This window comes from Sminthopsis crassicaudata, chromosome 1, assembly GCF_048593235.1.
Source record: "Sminthopsis crassicaudata isolate SCR6 chromosome 1, ASM4859323v1, whole genome shotgun sequence".
Classification (NCBI taxonomy): Eukaryota; Metazoa; Chordata; class Mammalia; order Dasyuromorphia; family Dasyuridae; genus Sminthopsis; species Sminthopsis crassicaudata.
The window spans coordinates 580,039,525-580,054,476 of NC_133617.1; the positions used below are offsets into that span (position 1 = coordinate 580,039,525).

Here is a 14,952-nt window from a genome sequence, read left to right on the forward strand (position 1 = left end):
GAATAAATGGGCTATGAATGCTTTGGACAGGAATCCCAAAGTGCATGCATTAGATTAGCAGCAACTATCAGTTTCAGAATTCCTTGTACCCCTTTGTTCTTCCTATTTTCAACACTGTCTCAGACTGCTCCTGAGGGTCACAGTTAATTAAATAAATATACCTTAAATGATGGAAACTGAATTGGAGGCTTTTAGAATTCTCTTTTCATCATCTAATTACATGGATGGTATTTATGGGTAGCCTAACTCCAAGTTAATTCCCTTCTCCATCTCCCCAGCTATCATGCAAACTGTAAAACATCAAACTGTGAAACCACAGGGTGGGTGAGTGGGTGAACTTCACTAAAGAACTGACATCAGCTTTCTGAAAGTCACTTTTGGGGGGAAGGGTGGGAAGTGTTCTGGAGCTACTTATAGTCGCCAGAAAGCACCCTAAATGTCACGAGAAAAGGATGGCTCAAGCCTTCACCCCGTGGCACGGGACATAAAGGAGACTTCAATGCTTCCTAGTTCCAGATTAGGCCTGACAGTGAAAAGAAAACTATCAAATGAATTCCTCAATCTTCTGTGAAAACTCAGGATGAGCTTCTTCCCTCCATAACAATCTCTCATGACCAGCTCACCCCATCACAGTCAACAATGACATTATAGGCTCAGTCCTCCAATAATGGGCAGCTGGGTGGGGCAGTAGCTAGAACACCAGACCTGGAGTCAGGAAAATTCATCTTTGTAAGTGCAAATCCAAATTCACTTACAATCTGTGTGAATTTGGACAAATCACCCAGCCTAGTTTACCTCCATTTTCTTATTGTAAAATGAGCTAAAGAAGGAAACAGCAAAGCACTCCAGTATCTTTGCCAAGAATAAGGGGTCAGTTATGATTGAAACAACTGAACAGCAACCTTCAGTAATAGAAAGTCCTCTAGTTATTGTAAACTCATTATTGTTCCTTGATAAACTGGCTAACAAATTTGGAACTTTTTCCTTCTTCGCATCTTCCCAAGTTTTCCCTTCTATCTCTAGAATTAACTAAGTTTTAGAGTGGTAAGAGAGGTTAGGGATTATGCCATTTCTCTGCTAGGCCAATCTACTCTTTCTGTTTTTGGTAGCCTCTTTCCCTTCTACTCAAGAGCTGAGGAAGAGGAAGACTTCAGCTTCCTGAATAGTCTCTCCAGACTTCAGCCGAAGGTGACTGCCTGATCATAGCCATCTCAAGGATGCTGCTCAATCATCAAGGAAGCAAACACAAAAGAGACGGTGGTTACTTACCACCAGCTCACAGACACTATTGGTCTTTTCCTCCCCTACCCCATTCCAGTTCTGGGGAGAAATCTCAAAACAATACTGCCTCCTCAAAGCCACAAAGGAAAAGAGAATGCCAAAAGAGTGGGACTTCTCTTTTGAACACCCACTCAAACTCAGCTCAACAACCTCTGTGTCATCGGCTCTGTAGCCAATTTAAAAATTGTTCATTGTTACACAATGCAAACTCTTCTCAATCCTATGGCTTCTTGGACTAAAACCAGGAAAGAAATATCAGTATGTTTCAAGCACTTTTCTCCACCCAGATAATCTCAGCCAGATAATCTCTATTACTTATTTCTCCAATAGATCCTTACCAATATAGAAGGCAATTCAACTGCAGTGCCCAACTTATCCAATGATAGGACAGGCAGGTTCAGTTCAAAAAGAAAGAAAATGAAGTGAGTTAAACTTTGATGATGGTTGGATCTCCCACAAGGGGTCGATTACTCTAGGTCTTTAGGACTGCAGGCAAAGCTTATCCCATAGACTTGTAGTTTATAAGGATCTCACAAAACAGCAAGCTGTCCAGGAGTTCTAAAAATCAAAAAGAAAAACAACAAAATAAACATTTTTGAGCTATCAGGGTGTTTTTTAGGCAAATTGCTAAGCACCAGTATTCTAAGAATGTAGCTTCTTCATATTAATTACAATATGTGACTTAGTAGTTAGATGATCTTAAACAAAGAGGTTCAGTGATTTAACAGATATTAGCATATACTCATTCAAACAAGCAAGTTTTCTGACTTGTAAGGAAGCACAGCAGAATCCTGACTTCCAAATTACATTCTGACACTAAACAGAGATACAGAGAAAGACAGACAGAGACAGAGAAATTCTAATTGTGTTCATTGGATTCCTATGAACTAATATATCCTGGATGGAAACAAGAGGTCCAGGAAGAGAATCTATCCAGTGGTTCCTATTCTATTAAAGGACATGAAAATATATCCAAGATAAAACTTCAACATAAAGCACTCCCTGGGGTTTTTCCTGACTAGAGGCACTCATTCACACTTAAATTCGTGGGTTTTCATGGGTATGCTGACTATATCTTTAAGGTTCTCATTAAAGTTTAGGTAAGTTTCATATAAAGGCCACAGCATGTAAATATATTTGAGCATATAGATTGGTACTTACATACAAGATGATTATCTGCTTGTAACAAATATTGAGAATTGTGCTCCCTCAGCAAATAATTGAATACATAGAGAAATAAGAAGTATTCTTAATAATAATTAGAGGTTATAATAATATAACAGAGAATAATATTAAATGAATTAAGAGAATACTATTAAGAGAGGTTTTAGCAGAGTATCACAAGTTTAAGAAGAAAAGAAACACAAAGTACCTTAATAAATACAAAGGGAACCCATTTAAGGTATCTACATGTGGCCAAAGGGGCTAACATACACAGGATTCTGACAGTCTATCACTTTCTCATTGGAGTCCTGATAAAATTCCTGTTAGGTATAATCCCTGTGAGGCTCCAAGCATGAGTACCTTTCTAGAGCCTCTCTCACCCTTGTAGGATCCAGCCATTATTTCTCTCCCCCTTGTAGGGGCAAGCTGCCTGAAGCTGTTGTCGTCCTCAGGCAATAGTCTTTCTGTAACTTTCTGCAATCACATCCTCTATAATCACAGACTTGTTTTTTCCAGTGACTGTTACCTCTGCCTTTAGTGGAGACTTACCACCATCACTACCTACCAACAGCATCTCTAATAGAATCTTTTGATTTCCCAAACTTTCAAGTCACTGGTCACTTCAACTCCAAAATCTTCCTTAAAATCAGAGGGAAAAAAATAAAAGCAAAGATTGGAATGACTATGTATCTCACAGATGCCATGGCGGAATGGCAAACAGACCTATCAATTCTTAGGACTGCATTTATGGATTCTCGTCTCCTCAAAACCACAAAGAAAAAAACATAATGACAAAGAGGGGTGTTGCCCATTTTGTGTACCCATTCACTTTTAGCACAGCAACTTTTGAGCACTGAGTTCTTCCAGTTCTACATCCACTGACAGAGTGCACCCTCACCCTGGAACACACTCATCCAAATTCACCAGTTTTTCCTCTTCATTAAAACAGTTCCTAGAATCCTACCTCCTCCTTCATGAAGACTTGACAAAATAATTCCATAACTAGAAGTGAATTCTACTGAATTCTACCCATATAAACCCATAACACTCATTATTCCCTATTACTCATTAGCTTCTACAATAAACATTTCTCTTCCCCCTAGAACATGATGGCAATGAATTATTTACTTGGTTGTTTAAGGCTGCATTTTGTTCTGCCTTGAAAAACTGCTGGCAAGCTGTATCAAGGCTGTCTGCCCTCAGTTCCAAGTTCTCCAAGCAGAAGTTTTATTTAAACAGTGTCTCAATCAGTATTAGATTAGAAGTCGAGTTCCATTATTTCTTTGAATACATGATTCATTGAGAGAAATAACAAGATGGAAACAAGAGGAGAACTTAGGGAGAGATTCACTAGACATGAAGTTGTTTTTTCACCAAGGCAGTGAGGAGTAATAGATTCAGAGTTAAAGAGGTAGCATGGTCCAATGGAAAGGGAACTAGATTGAGAGTGAGTTGAGTATTATAAAATATGATATAATTAGGCATATATGTATAATTATTTATAATACAATCACATTTACATAGTGCTTTAAAGTTTGCAAAGCACTTTACATACATTACTGAAGTTTTCCTGATATCAAATGCTTAACTCTTTATACCTGGATTCCAATGCCACTCAAGATACTTATGAGTTTTGTGATGCAAGGTAAGTGAGTCTCAGCTTCTCCTTATATAAGATGAGGAGGACATTAGACTTGGTGATCTCTAAGCTTCCTTCCACTTTTTTTTCCCTGAGGCAATTGGGATAAAGTGACTTGCCCAGGATCACACAGCTAGGACGTATTAAGTGTTTTAAGATCAGATTTGAACTCAGGTCCTCCTGATTTCAGGGCTGGTATTCTATCCACTGCACCAACTAGCTGCCCCTTCCTTCTATTTCTAAACCCTATCCTATGAATCAGATTCAAATCCCAACTCTGCAACCTAATGCAGACCATGGTCAAGTCACTTAGTGTTTTAATCAGTTTCCTTGTGGAAGAAATGAGGAAGTAAGTCTAAATGACCTTTTGGATTCTTCCGGCTCTAATTCTCTGATGCTATAACGCTATTGCATCCACTGCTCATCTGGGGTGCACCCAGCATCACCAGATAATGAGCAGAACACTGGATCCAAAGCTAGGAAGACGAGTTCAAATCTTTATCTGCTATGACTTACTATGTCATCCTGGATAAGCCATTTAAACTTCTCTCTGCCTCAGTTTCCTTATCTCTAAAACAAAGACAATGACAGCCTCCTATGGCTGTTGTGAGAGAAAATGAGATATCTGTAGTTTGCAAAACTTAAAGCACCATATAAAGGCTACTTATTATTATTCTTCACCCAAAAGTTAAAAAACATTGTTAATGCCATTCAAACTAATGGAAAATCTCCATTTTTTATAGTACGAAACTGGGCTATTTCTCCATTCTGATGCCTCAGCAATCACCAGTAGCTCTGCTGGACAACATCCTAGACTACTGACAGAAAGCAGTCTTGAACAAAATCTCCCTGCATGAACTTACCCTCCTAGCTTAAAAATCCAGGTTAAATGCTCTAGTAGTTACCCAATACATACTAGATAGCCAGAAGAGATTTTGAAAAGATGTGAGCAGTGGGAAAACTTGCTTGTTGGAATAATCTTCCTGTGGGCTTTGAATAAAGTAATTGATGATTCCAATTTTAAATGATGTCCAATTTGACAATTGGCATATTATGGTCCATGGGGTTATGCTTAATTGGACACAACTAAATGCCTGAACAACAATAACAACAAAATTGCTGCTACAGATTTAACAAAATTGAAGTGTTTTTCTTTTCCTATCAATGTAGTTATCATTTTGTACCATTATTTGTTCTTGTTGTTGGCTCATTTTTCAGTCATGTCCAATTCTTCTCAACCCCATTTGGGATTTTCTTGGTAAAGATACTGAAGTGGTTTGCCATTTCTTTCTCTACTTCATTTAATAGATGAGGAAACTGAGATAAACAAGGTTGTGACTTGTGCAGGATCACACAACTAACTAGCAAATAAATAAATGTCTAGACCAGATTTGAACTCAGAAAGATGAGTCTTCTTGACTCCAGACCAGAACTCCATCCACTGTGCCACTTAGCTGCCCTAACATGACTAGCTTTGTCATCATTACAAATAGGCTGTAATAGTTATTTTAGTCTTGCAACTTTTTAATCTTTTGGAGGGGAACAGTTATGGGGGATAAGGTCTGTGATTTCATAAGTAAGGGAAATTTGTATCAACTCTTACATGTGAAAGCAGGTGACAGTTCCTAACCAGTCAGCAACTCTGCTTTAACTTATAGACTGAAAAAGCTGTATAGGATTTTGAGATTAAGTAATTTGCTTATAGTGCAGATAGTTAGTATATGACACAGGACATGGAAACCAGGTCTTTCAGACTCTTAAGATCTGCCCTCTATTCACTGCTTTTCTATTTGTATCCTTGGAACTAAAAACAGTGTTAATAAGAGCTTAAGAAACACTTCATTCATTCATTCACAAAATGGGGATAGTAATAACTGTGGAAGTGCCTTCTTTATCTGGATATTTTTAGGATCAAATGAAATCATGTATTAAATACAATAAAAATGAAAATAACATTTTTCACTTGAGGGCTGGATTTGGTCTACTAGTCATAATTTGTCAACTTGTGATGTATGTGAAATACTTTGCAAATATCAAACCTCTATAAATGTCAGTGATGATGAAATGATGATAATGAAGATGCAGAGCATTACCACTTTTTAGAGATGGATTGCTTTCAAGAAAAGGTTTCAGGTAAAAGTTTACCTATATAAATTTAAGTACCACTGTGCTAACACAGAAAGTTTAATTGAAAATAGTTTTCAAGGTAAGGTAAGCGATGATATTTTAATGAGATATAGAACTGAATCTATTGAATATCTTGCTAAGAAAATTATAAATAGATAAACCAGAATGCCATAATTGTTCTTTGTAGCCGTTGTTTAAAGTGAGGTGGTGAAGAAATAATAAGATTCTTCTTAGAAAAATCAAGAAGTGCAGAATTAGGAGGAAACACAATATTCTTCCAGCTAAGTCCCAACCCCAAGCATGATTACCATCTATAACATCCTCAAGAATAACTCATCCAGAGTCTGTTTGAAAACCTTTAGTAACAAGGGATTCATTCTTTCAAAACTTGACTATTCCATTTTCAGACAACTCTAATTGTTAAATATTTTTCCTTAATTTTAATTGAAGCTTATCCTCTGTAACTTCTGTAGCCTTACTTCTGCCTTCTAGGATCAATTTTTTTACTTCCATATGATAGTCATTCAAAATATCTAAATATTGCTAATCATCTTAATCCTAAATTTTCTTTTACATAGTCTAATTATCTCCTCCATCATTCAACCATTCTTCACATGGTGTAGCTTCAAGTTCCTTCTCTCTCCTATTTATACACATTTTATCTTGTCTATTACTAATCATCCTTAGGGTAGCTAGATGGTACAGTGAAAGGAGTTCCAGATCTGGAGTCAGGAAGACTCATCTTCCTGAGTTCAAATCTGTCCTCAGACACTAACTCTGGGCAAGTCACTTAACCCTTTTTGTCTCAGTTTCCATCTGTAAAATGAATAGGTAAAAGAAATGTCAAGTCACTCAGTATCTACCAAGAAAATCTCAAAGAATTGGACATGACTGAAAAAACTAAACAACAACAACAAAAAAAAATTATCGTTCATACTTACTAAAATGTGGTGCCCAGATATGGGCATCATGCTTTAATTTTCATCCAAACAAGGCAGATTATTAGAAGATTATTATTTCTCTCACTCTACACTCTACATCTACAAATGCAAACCCATGATCATATTTGCTTTTTTGGAGTGCTTCATCAACTCATCACCCCACACTAAGCTTGTACTTCCCTATGAAATTGAGATTTTTATCACATTATAAATGCTTTCTAGTTATATCTTCCTAAATTTGATTTTTTTTAAATCCAGGTATATAACTTTCCATTTGTCTTTATAAAATTTCATCTCACGAGCTTCAGCAACCTGTCAAAGTTGGGGAGGTTTTTGAACCTTGATTTTCCATCCAATATATTAACTATCCCTATTAGCCTCATATCATTTACAAGTTTGATAAATATGCCATTTATGTAGTCATTCATGTTGTTTATAATAAAGTTAAAAAGACTTAACACCAAGGAACAATCCCTTCCATCCTTCACCAGATACCTTGTTACAGTTTGGCACTGAACTATAAATCTATGTTCTTTGGACCTAGACATTGAAAGAGTTTTGAATCGCTTTTAACTTTATTATTATCAAGTTTGCAATTTTTCCTTTTGTCCATTATTATGAGAGATTTTCCCAAATGTCTCAACAAAATCTAAGCATGTTATTATTCTTCTAATTGGCTATTGATCTAGTCAAAAGAAGGAAATTCTGGCATGACTTGCTCAAATTGAGGCTGATTGTGCTAGATCACAGTTATCCCCTCTTCTCATAAATAATCCTATTAATATATGAATTCTAGAATTTTACTGGGAATTATCACGAAGCTCAGTGACCTAGAATCGAACTTCTGACTTCCTTATTTTAAAAAAAATTAAAACCCTTGGCTATCTAAAGTTCTGTAGCACCTCTCTTAATCTACATAGTTCCTCAGAGATCACCAGTACTAACTCAACAATCATCCCATAACTCTTTCTCTTCCCCCCCCTTTTTAAATTATTTTTTCTAGTTATACATGTACATAAATTTTTAATTCACATTTTTGTATGAATCATGATGGGAAAAAAATCAGAACAAAAGGAAAGAATCATGAAAAAAAAAAAACAGAAAAAAAAAGAAAAAAATGAACATAGCCTGTGTTGATTTATATTCAGTATCCATAATTCTTTCTCTGGATGCCAAAGGCATTTTTTATCCAAAGTTTATTGGAATTGCCTTGGATCATTGAACCTCTGAGAAGAACCAAGTTTTTCATAGTTAATTACTGCACAATCTTGCTATTACTGTGTACAATGTATTCCTGGTTCTAATTGTTTTGCTCAACATCAGTTTGTGTAAATTTTTTCAGGCCTTTCTAATATCAGCTTGTTCATCATTTTTAATAGAACAATAATATTCCATTATTTTCATATTCCATAACTTATTCAGCCATTCCCTAATTGATGAGCATCTACTCATTTTCCAATTCTTTGTTACCACAAAAAGAACTTCTACAAACATTTTTGCACATGTGGATCCCTTTCCCTCCTTTAAGATCTCTTTAGGATATAAGCCCAGTAGTAACACTGCTGGATCAAAGGGTCTGCACAGTTTGATAGCCCTTTGGGCGTAGTTCTGAATTGTTCTCTAGAATAGTTGGATTATTTCACAACTCCACCAACAATGCATTAGTGTCCCAGTTTTCCAACATCCCCACCAACATTTATTATTATCTTTTCCAGTCATTTTAGTCAATCTCAGAAGTGTGAGGTGGTACCTCAGAAATGTTTTAATTTGCATTTCTCTAATCAATGGTGATTTAGAGCATTTTTCATATAATTATAGATAGCTTTAATTTCACCATCTTGAAAATTATCTATTCATATCCTTTGACCATTTATCATTTGAGGAATGAGTTGTATTCAAATAAATTTGACACAATTCTTTATATATTTTAGAAATGAGATCTTTATTAGAAATGCTGACTGTAAAAATTTTCCCCAACTTTGTATTTCCTTTTTAATCTTATTTGTGTTGGTTTTGTCAGTGAAAAACCTTTTTTAATTTAATGTAATCAAAGTTGTCCATTTTGCATTTCATAATGTTCTGTAGTTCTTCTTTGATAATAAATTCCTCCCTCCTCCAAAGATCTGATATGTAAACTATCCCTTGCTCTTGTAATTATGGTACCCACAAGCTCTTTCAGTAATCCAGCACATCCTTTGCTTGGACTAGATGGTGAAGAACTTATCATCATAGATGCTCTTACTATAATCTCAATTATCTTGAGTTTTTGTTCCCATTCTTCTCTTTTTTCTACAAAAGATTATTCTTCTTGGTAGAAAAAAGAGAAGCAAAACAGAAAGAGAATAGTTTTGTCTTCTCTCCAGTAGTCTTAATGACCATCCATTCTACCCCAGTTGGAGAGTTCCTAATCCTTATCTGCTTCCAATATAGTTAAAAAGCCTCTCTTTCTATTTATTAGTAATAGGTCCTAATTCACTAGGCTGATGACTAGATTTTTTTAAAGCCTTAATTAGAGTAATACTTAGAATTTAAAACTCATAGTTCTAGGACATTTATCTTGTAGTAATAATAACAGCAACAACAATAATGAGGAGAAGGAAGAGAAAGTTGGTGATAGCAATAATGTAATGTTTTATAACTACCACAATTATAATTATTCAGGGAGGTTCCCAGAGAAATTAGTTCTATTCCCACAAGAATATATATCTCCCCCCACATAATTGTCTGGGAGTCCAGGATTCTGTCCTGTAGAAATTGACTTGTCTTTTTTTATTTATCCTCAAAACTAAGATTTGATTTGATTAAAATTTGATGATTTGACTATCTTCTCTAAACATACTGAGAGCTTTCAATATTTTTCTACTGAAATCACTATGGTGCTCACATGTACAATTGCCTGAATTTACTAAAAGGTACATGCATTTCTTGAGAACAAGAAATATATATTTTTGGTCTTTAATGTATAACTGACTCTTGCATTAAAAATCCTTGGAGAAGCTGCCACTTGTAGATCTAGTGAAACATACTGTTATTATGAAACTATGCATATGACAATTCAAGTTAAATTTAATATATGAAACTATTCCTGTCTTCCTAAATGAGTGAGATCTAGAAAGGAGGTGCTGTAATAATGGGATGTTAGCTGGATACTGACTGCAATAAATTAATGTAATTAAATTTGGTTTTGTTTTCTAAAATTGTCCCACTGAGAAATTCATTTCTATCTATGACAAAAAAGTTTGGTTTTTTTTTTCCCCCTTGAAAAACCTGGAATGGGGAAATGCCTTTTGTTTCTCACAACCTAATTGTGTGTGTCCTTTTTGTCTCAGAAAAATAATTTTAAATAACTTTTAATTTATTTATTGCTTTATATAAAGACATATTGCTCTAGTAATTCCCACATTTTCAATCACTGTGGGAATCTGTCTCCATTCTCTATAAACTCAGGGAAAAAAAAAAAAAACTGCAAATCCTCTTTCCCCAGTCACAGTCCTGAAATCACTTTACATAGTAATTAAAATATTATCAGCCTCACCTTGTGCTACCAAACAATCTAGTCTCACAGAAAATAAATGCACAGGGGAAAAATTCCTCTCCATGATAAGCAAACAGCAATTATTATTCCCTGTTATTAAAATGCTCTCACCTAATTGCACAGATACCAGCAGTGAGATTACCTTAAAAGGCTGGATACCAAACAGAGACTTAGTCAGAGTTTTGAACAGCACAATTTACAGACAGATCCAGTAAATATTTGTAAGAGACAATTAACATGGAGTAAACAATCCAGTCCTTTTGCCTGTGATGAGTAAAGGAGGAAAATTTTTAAATAATTGTAAATAAAACTTCCCTTGATTAATACCCTCCAAATGAATCATTTTAAAGTAGAAACAGACTTAATATATCCATGAAAGAATACTAAGCATTCTGTTTCACACACATAGTCTATCATTCTGAACTGTATTTGTAAGAGACACTTTTTTTTAAATGAAGGGCAGAAAACAGAAAGGGGGGATAAAGCAATTTTCACTTGGTGATCATTTTACAGGAAACCCAGGCCAGCCAGGGTTTTTTTCCCTCTATCTTCTTCAATGAAAATGGGATTTCCCTGTTTGTCCTCTTTGCTGATTATGACATGACATTCCATCATGTCCCTCTGTTCTATGCGTTCATTGACACTCAGGAACAAAGAGAAGAAGAACAAATATGAGGATATCTCTGAGATTTCTCCTCCTGCCAAAGACAGAGACGAACTTCACCCACACAAACGAAATACTCTTGGAAGTCCTCCTAGCTCCATTAGGATCCAACTTTGCTGAAGTTGGGTTTTTTTTAAAGGGGCGGGGGGGGGGGGGGGGGGGGGGAGAGTCAGCGGACGGTATGTCACTCGTGAAAACTGTTTAGGACAGCTGTTGGAAAAGGAAGCAGGTGGTGAAATCACCCTGAGGGCCTAAGAAATATTAATATTTAAACTTCTCCCATTTCACTGAAGTTCAATAGAGCTTTCTGTTGCCTGAAGGAAGAGGGAGCCAGGGAAATCACAAGCCATGAAGTGGGAAATACCTTCTAATTTGGTTAGAGAGGGGTTTGTTTGTCTGAGTCCCCTTCTCAACAGCCCTCATTTGCTCTTAGCTCACAAAGGGTCTGTGTTAGCATTTCAAAGCTGACTCCTTCTTCCTATTGCATCTTAGAGACATAACATGTCATCAGATCACAGGGATTTGCCAGGTCTATGATTTGTTTGTCTAGACTCTGGTCATTGAACTATGTTTATTACAAAACATCATGTGAAACAGGCAAGAAATCAAAGGGGTTTCTAGGGCTTCTCCCCTTGTCTTGGCCCATGATGGCTCTAGCAATAGGTTGCCCTACAGATATTCCAAAGTTAACTTTCATCTTTCATGTTTCTGCACATTCTTTGAACGTCTACCTTTCCCATGACCCAGGGGCTGAACACTGGACTAATCCTCCCCTTGTCTTTGACCCAGGGCATGATCTGCTGTCTGTCATAAACCTCAGAATCTTATGCTCTAAGGTTGTTCAAGTGGACAGAATAATAGCTATGTACTGAACAGATATCAAAAGCAATCACGAGTGATTGATAATTGGCACCATAAGGTACCAGGAAAGCTTTGCAACATCAAAGCAAAGCCGCCTATCACAGAACTATACTATCTTCCAAGGGCACTTAAATACCAGCCATTCCTTTAACCTGGGAGTGCAACATCTAAAAAGAGTCCCGCCTACTTAGTTTTTGAAAGACACATTAAAACAGATACATGATTAATTTCCAAAGGAAAATTCGATTAGCTTCATTTAATAAACAGAAATCAAAAATGTGTGTTTCCTGCCTAGGCAAAGCTAAAATATGAAAATGCAGATTTATAAGCAAAAAAAATAGGGTGGTAGGGAAATATGTTATTTTCTTTACAAAAATACTTAACATAGAATTGCTTTAACTAGCAATAGTTTCTAGAACCTATTAAAAATCCAATTAATTTTATCAGAAATTCAGATATATAACTTTTCAGGATTGTATCTATGGAATAAAGCAAGGTATACTTAAAATAGGTATGATAACAAATAGGTGTAATGCTAATGGTCATGTTTATAAAGGTATCCAGGGCCATGTGTCTAATGTCAGATTTTTTTTTTATTAATTTTATAATTACAACATTTTTGACAGTACATCTGCATAGGTAATTTTTTATAACATTATCCCTTGTACTCCTTCTGTTCCGAATTTTTCCCCTCCTTCCCACTACCCCCTCCCCTAGATGACAGGCATTCCCATACATATTAAATATGTTATAGTATATTCTAGGTACAATATATATGTGCAGAACCGGATTTTGTTGTTGTTGCAAAGGAAGAATTGGATTCGGAAGGTAAAAATAACCTGGGGAGAAAAACAAAAATAATGCTAACAGTTCACACTCATTTTCCAGTGTTCCTTTTCTGGGTGTAGCTGATTCCGTCCATCATTGATCAATTGGATCTGAGTTAGATCTTCTCTTTGTTGAAGATATCCACTTCCATCAGAATACATCCTCATACAGTATCATTGTTGAAGTGTATAATGATCTTCTGGTTCTGCTCATTGCACTCAGCATCAGTTGATGTAAGTCTCTCCAGGCCTTTCTGAAATCATCCTGCTGGTCATTTCTTACAGAACAATAATATTCCATAACATTCATATACCATAATTTACCCAACCATTCTCCAATTGATGGGCACCCATTCATTTTCCAGTTTCTAGCCACTACAGAAAGGGCTGCCACAAACATTTTGGCACATGCAGGTCTAAGGTCAGATTTAAACTCAGGAAGATGAATCTTCTGACTTCAAGTCTGGCACTGTGCACTATGCTGCCCATGAGGCTTAAAGAAATAAGAATCAGAAAGTTGAGCATAAAAGGAGCCTATGAAATCATCCATCCCAACCCCTTCATTTTAGAGATGAAGAAACTGAGTCCAAGAGGAGATTTGTGCAAAAATCATACAATTAGTAACACAGCAGAATTTGAACCCAGATCTTCTAAGTCTAAATCTTTCTACTCTATCATGGTACCTGCTAGTATATAGCACTTCTGGGTACAAGATCATATACAGAGATTACTATTTATTCTGATATAACACATAACCTGTCAGGTGAGCCTCACACATGTTCCATATGTAGAGGATAGAGTTAGGAACTAGCAAGAAGATTTAGGTACTGTGTCCAAATTTGCTGTGAATACGTTGTACCAATTTGGACAATTCATTTAATCAATATTTCGCTTTGCCCATCTAGATAATCTCAGGAAGGATGGAAGTGGGATAAGGGTCTAAGTCTTCTCAGAACCTCCTTGAAAGTCTCTTAAATTGGAAATCAGCATCATTTCCAGCTCCCCTTCAGGATGGCCATGGACCTCCTAAGATTCATCTTTTTTCCAAATTTAATCCCCTGAAATGGTTCCAGAAACTTACATTCATAACAAACTTGATTTAAAATCTTCTACAATCTACTATCTTTTTTCATTCTACTTGACTTCATAAACTAAGTCCAAATCTAATAAAATGAAAAGCCAACCTGGACAGTCTATGCTCTCTAATTCCCAGATCTTGTGGAAGTATTCCCCCCCCCCAATATATGAAATAAAGTCTTTCCATATTTCTGTCTATCAAAATTTCCATTTTTCAAGCTTCAGGTCACTTCCTCCATGAAACCCTTGATTCTCTCAATTAGTGGTTACCCCTCTCTTTACAATATTTCATTCTTCTCGAAATGGTCTCCCTTGGGCACTTCATACATTCTAATTTATAGAATTGTGAATTTAGAGCAAAAGAGCTTTCGAAAACCTAGCCCAATGTCTTTATATTATGGATAAGGAAAAAAGTTCACAGAATTTAGATTACAATTATTTTATTTCTAGTTGGTCAATACAGTCCCTCAGAATCAGCTACATCCAGAAAAGGAACATTGGGAAATGAGTATAAACTGTGAGCACTGTTTTGTTTTGTTTTGTTTTGTTTTGTTTTGTTTTTCTTCCCAGATTATTTTTAGCTTCCGAATACAATCCTTTCTTTGCAACAACAACAACAAAATTCGGTTCTGCACATATATATTGTACCTAGAATATGCTATAAGATATTTAATATGTATGGGAATGCCTGCCATGGGGGGGGAGAGGGAAGAAGGGGAAAATTCAGAACAGAAGGGAGTACAAGGGATAATGTTGTAAAAAAAAAATTACCTATGAATATGTACTGTCAAAGAAATTGTTATAATTCTAAAAATTAATTTAAAAAATTTAATCAT

At 35.8% G+C, this 14,952-nt stretch overlaps 1 long non-coding RNA gene across 1 annotated transcript in view; it reads right to left on the reverse strand.

Moving 5' to 3' along the window:
- Positions 1-1,531: 1,531 nt before the first annotated feature.
- Positions 1,532-14,952, reverse strand: part of LOC141555380 (uncharacterized) — a 131,231-nt gene continuing 117,810 nt past the window's right edge. The window contains exon 3 of the long non-coding RNA XR_012486176.1: positions 1,532-1,839. This is a non-coding gene — a long non-coding RNA (uncharacterized LOC141555380). The remainder of the gene's footprint in view (positions 1,840-14,952) is intronic.